This window comes from Impatiens glandulifera, chromosome 4, assembly GCF_907164915.1.
Source record: "Impatiens glandulifera chromosome 4, dImpGla2.1, whole genome shotgun sequence".
NCBI classification, from domain to species: Eukaryota; Viridiplantae; Streptophyta; class Magnoliopsida; order Ericales; family Balsaminaceae; genus Impatiens; species Impatiens glandulifera.
This window is the reverse complement of record NC_061865.1, coordinates 56,306,399-56,311,675: the sequence shown is the minus strand read 5'-3', so window position 1 is coordinate 56,311,675 and position 5,277 is coordinate 56,306,399. Positions and strand designations below refer to the sequence as shown.

General features: G+C 21.9%; 1 non-coding gene across 1 annotated transcript; it reads right to left on the bottom strand.

Moving 5' to 3' along the window:
• Positions 1 to 2,613: 2,613 nt before the first annotated feature.
• TRNAS-UGA lies at positions 2,614 to 2,695 on the bottom strand. The gene has a single exon. It is a non-coding gene; the product is annotated as a tRNA-Ser (tRNA).
• Positions 2,696 to 5,277: the final 2,582 nt, after the last annotated feature.

Sequence of the window (5,277 nt, the reverse complement as noted above, 5' to 3'; positions counted from 1 at the left end):
CATATTTAATCATAAATATTACATTAAAGTTAACCGTCATGATTATAAGAATTCAGAATTTAATGCAAATTTAAATTTTGTGGTCCTAAAGTTGTAAATATATATTTTTTAAATTGTAATAATATAAAATGAGATATAAAGAGATAAAAAAAAGTTATAAATAAAAAGTTATAAAATTTATTGATATTTTCCACTACATTTTCTCCTTCATAATTGAGTATCAACCTTTTGTAATATATCGGTTTGCTATTATTTGGATGATATTGTGATTAATTTTTAGATAATTTATCAATACATGATATATATATATATATATATATATATATATATATATATATATATATATATATATATATATATATATATATATATATATATATATATATATATATATATATATATATATATATATGAAAAATGATAGAGAGCGCGACTTGATACAGCGACTGGGAGAGCGATGCCTACGTGGATTGACACGTAGAATATTCTCTCTCCTATTATTAATTATTTTCTCTTTCTTCTTCGTATTAAATAATTTCTATCATATAAAAAAAAATTAAAAAAAAAAGAGACCATAAAAAATAAATAAAAAATATTTGATAAATAAATGAATTGAAAAGTCATAAAAATAAAATAAAAATAAAAGAGATAAATTCATAATTTAACTAATTAGTGATATTAATTAGGGTTTAAGGTTTCGGGTTTAGGGTTTAGTATTTAGAATTTAAGGTTTAGAGTTTAGGTTTAGAGTTTAGGGTTTAGGATTTAGGATTTAGAGTTTAAGATTTAGGGTTTAGGGTTTAGAATTTATTTAAATATATTATTAAAATATTTAATGTGAGAGTTTGTTATAAATTATTGAGTTATTTTAATCGTTAAATGAGATAATAAATATTAAATAAATGAGTAAAATAATAATCGTGAGAATATGGATAAATGAGATAATTTAATTTGTAGAGATAGAGAGAAAAATTATTTAATAAGAGGAGAGATAAATTAATTAATAAGATCGTGTTTTAATTATTATTATATTTTTATTTATTTATTAATTCCACCTGTCGGTCGATCACGTACACCATCGCGCTCTCAGTCGCTGTTCGCGCTCTCTATCATTCCTCTCTATATATATATTAAAAAGGATAATACTTGTCCAACTGAAAACAATGGTAGTTGTTTGATTGAGGTCCCCCTCAACTACTATATAATAATTATTATCATGGTAGTTGATGTCTATTAAAATATCTTATTAATAATGAATCCTTATATTAATGTAAAAAATGTGACATATTTGTGGCTCTCATTAATTGTATTAATTTAATAATATTTTGTTAAAAAAGCAAGATTGTAGGATCCTATCTTTTGGAGAGAGTTGAATTTTGATAGACTAACTATGAAGACATATTTTTAGAGATTATTATTGTTTTACTATGTTTAAGTTTTACAAAAGTAGCAGGTGTTAAATAAGGTATAAATGTTTTAAAATAATATCAAATTGTGCAGTAGAATATCAAAATTAAGTGTTAAAATATGAGTATCAACTTTTGTTACGGGACCAAATTTGATGTGGCTCAATCACAGCGTGCCAAGTGACAGCGCTGGTGGTTACTTTTTTGTTTTTGTTTTCTTTTTTAAATACACTTTTGCATAATAATTGATCAAAATATATATATATATATATCATTATTTTTTATTTTTCGAGAACTATAAATATAGACTTGGTTTGTGTCATTTGACACCAAAAAATTTCTGAAATTTTCCACCATATTATCATCTTTGTTTGTATCACATTTTTTTGAAATTTTCAAACTCTTTCATGGATAATTCACAAAACTACAACTTCTTTCCAAATTACTTCCCAAATCAAGCTCAAACCCAAATATACAACCTTCGAACCAAAACATGATGAATTACCATTGTTAAAAAAATTGAAATTATGTATAAATGATGTGGAAGTGAGAGAAAATGAAAAAATAATTTTGATACCTTGAATACTAAAAAATGGGTGTTAAGCTGACGTGGCAGGATATTAAATAAAAAATTTGATACTCTCCAGTGCATAGTCTTACAGTGAAAAAAATTATACATTAAATATGTTATAGTTTATTTGTTACGAGAAATTATTCTATTATTTGTAAGATTGAATTTTGTTGGTAGATAAAATGTTTTCTTCCGTATTTTATTTTTTATCTTTTATATGTGAATATATATATATATATATATATATATATATATATATATATATATATATATATATATATATATATATATATATATTTTTGATCATAGCATTAAGTTGACACGTACACATGAATATAATGAAAATTGTGAAGAGGCGTGTCTTCCTTGTAATGGGGCAGGAGTTAATTGTTGTAAGATTTGTGGAAAATATTTACTTAACTATCATAATGTAAATAATTTGTTATTTATATCTTATATTATTTTTGTTTTTATCCAAAGAAATTATGAAGTATTTATATAGACTATGAAACTACATGTTTTAGTTTTAATTAATGTATTTGTATAGATGCAGACCCATTTAAAAGACATTCCAACTTTTAGAATGATCTTGTGATCTTTGACCGCGCTTCAATGATAACAATCAAAAAAACAAATCGTCAACAGCAGGGTTCGAACCTGCGCGGGCGAAGCCCAACAGATTTCAAGTCTGTCTCCTTAACCACTCGGACATATTGACATTTGGTAAATTTTTTTACCTTGTACTATACTTTACATATTATATCTTTAATATCAAATACAAATAATTAAATATAGATTTTAGATTTTAAAAGGACATATTTTAGCTCTTGACTCTCTTATTAATATTATCTAAAGATACATTTTTACTCTCACTTGGTTGCCTACTCTCAACTTTTCACTTCTTACAGGGAGAGCAGAGAGAACAGTTGAGAGCTCTTATCCCTTTTTATTATATATTAAATTTAACTGAAGTTATTAGAATATTAATTTATTTTAATTGAAAAGAAAAGTATTTATTAAAAGAGGATTTTGAGACATATGATCATTTTTTTTTATTAGAATGTTAGTATGATTCAATATTTATTGTTCTTATTTTTATTTTGTGTATTTATAATAATATTAAATATGAGATATTAAATCTATATTATATATGACTTTTTTTATTTAAGAAATATAGTAGGTTAAGCATGTTAATGATAAATGTCAAGAATAACAAATCAATTTAAATTCTAAAACATATCAACATTTTTTTTTTAAATGAGAGTATATTATCCTATATATGTTAACAAAATCCTTAAAACAAGGATATATTCCTTTTTGTAACAGTTTGTAAATGTAAATAAATAAATAATAATTTATAAAATAAAATAAACCACACATATTTTAATAAAGTCAAGTTATCATAATGGACTCTTTATTTATGAACTATTAAAATTTTAAATATTTTTTTTTAATTTTACAATTTAAAACTCATTATTATTAAAATTACGTCAAACAAAAAAAAATTTAAACACAATTAATTTATTATTTCTGTGATATTTATAAATTAATAAATAAAATATTTATATCATTAATTTAACTATCAAATTTCAGACAATTTAATATTTTAATTATTGAATTTTAAAAATTAGTAAATAAATTTTAACAAAGAATATTTAATTATTATTATGAGTTATTATATTATTATTATATAGTATTATAATTATTATATTTAATAACTAAAATAAGTTTAAATAAAATATAAAATTAGTTATTATAAATTTTAGATTATATTAATTATTATTATTCTCTTAATTTATTTATTATTATAAATTATTGTATTATTATTATTATTTAATATAATAATTATTATATTTTATAACTAAATTTTTTTATTTAAAATATAAAAATCAATTATTATAAATTGTAGATTATATTTATTTAATTTAAATATTATGAATAGTTATAATAAAATTAAAATTATATATAATAAACAATATTATTTATAATCAGTATAAATAATAATAATAATAATAATTAATCAAATTATTATTATAAAAATAAATATACATTATTTATTTATAATATTGGAATATTTTAAAGAAATAAAAATATTAAAAGTAAATAAAATATATTTATTATAATATATAATATTAAGTTGTATATAATATTAATAAAATATTAAAAATTAAATATATAAAAGAAATGTTATATTACAATTTAATTTAAATATGAGATGGGGTTATAAATTTATACCAATATTAAAAAATTTTCAAATACAATGTTAAAACATGTTTATTGGTTTGGTATAATTCCTACTAGACAAATTAGTTTCATTCTTCATTAATTATGTTGTGTTATTTATTTATTATCATTTATGAAAAATAATATTTGTATTTAATATCTTATAGCATTATATTTAATTAATAAAGTAAATAATTATTTAAATAAATTATATTTTAAATGAAAATAAACCATTCATCAAACAAACAAGTGGTTTTTGATTATTATTAAAAAAAATTGAAGTAAAGAATTTGTGATAAATATAAAAGAAAAAAAGAAATTAGAAGATAAAAAATAGTATTAAAATAATTAAACTTATAAAAGGAGAGAGAAAGAGAGGGAGGCTAGATCTGGTTTAGAAAACGGTGGAGAAACGGAAAAGATTGTTTGTCCAACCATGACGGTTAACCCGCCTAGGAACCGGGTTGTCTCCCTTAATCAATTCATCTTTACAGCCTCAATTTTCTCTCTTTCACACTTATTTTTTTAGTCTAATAAAATGATATTCAACCCATTTCCTACCCCATCACTTCTCTCTAAAGAATATGTGATAAACAAAACAAAAAAAATTAGAATATAAAAATAATTAAACTTAATAAAAGGAGAGTGAAGGAGAAAGAGAGGGAGGCTCAGATCTGGTTTAGAAAATGGTGCTGAAACAACAGAGAAGATTGTTTGCCCAACCATGGCTGCAACCCCTTATAATAAGGGTATCGGGTTGCCCCGCCAAGGAACCGGGTTGCTTCTTCTCAGTTTCCACCACCACCTGAACTCTCTCCATAGAATCAATTGAGATCATCTTCACTGCCTCATGAATAGTACTTTACAGCTAACCATGGTTACAAAGAATTCATGGTTTTATATATCCCATAAAAAAACATACAATTGATTTCTTCTTCTTCAGATCTGTACATGCATAAAGGTTTATATATATTGTTGGTCAAAGAAACAAGAACAAGCATGCATTACTGATACAGCACCAGTCAGCATATATATATTTATATATATATATGTGAAGGAGAAGACTGAAGAGATAGA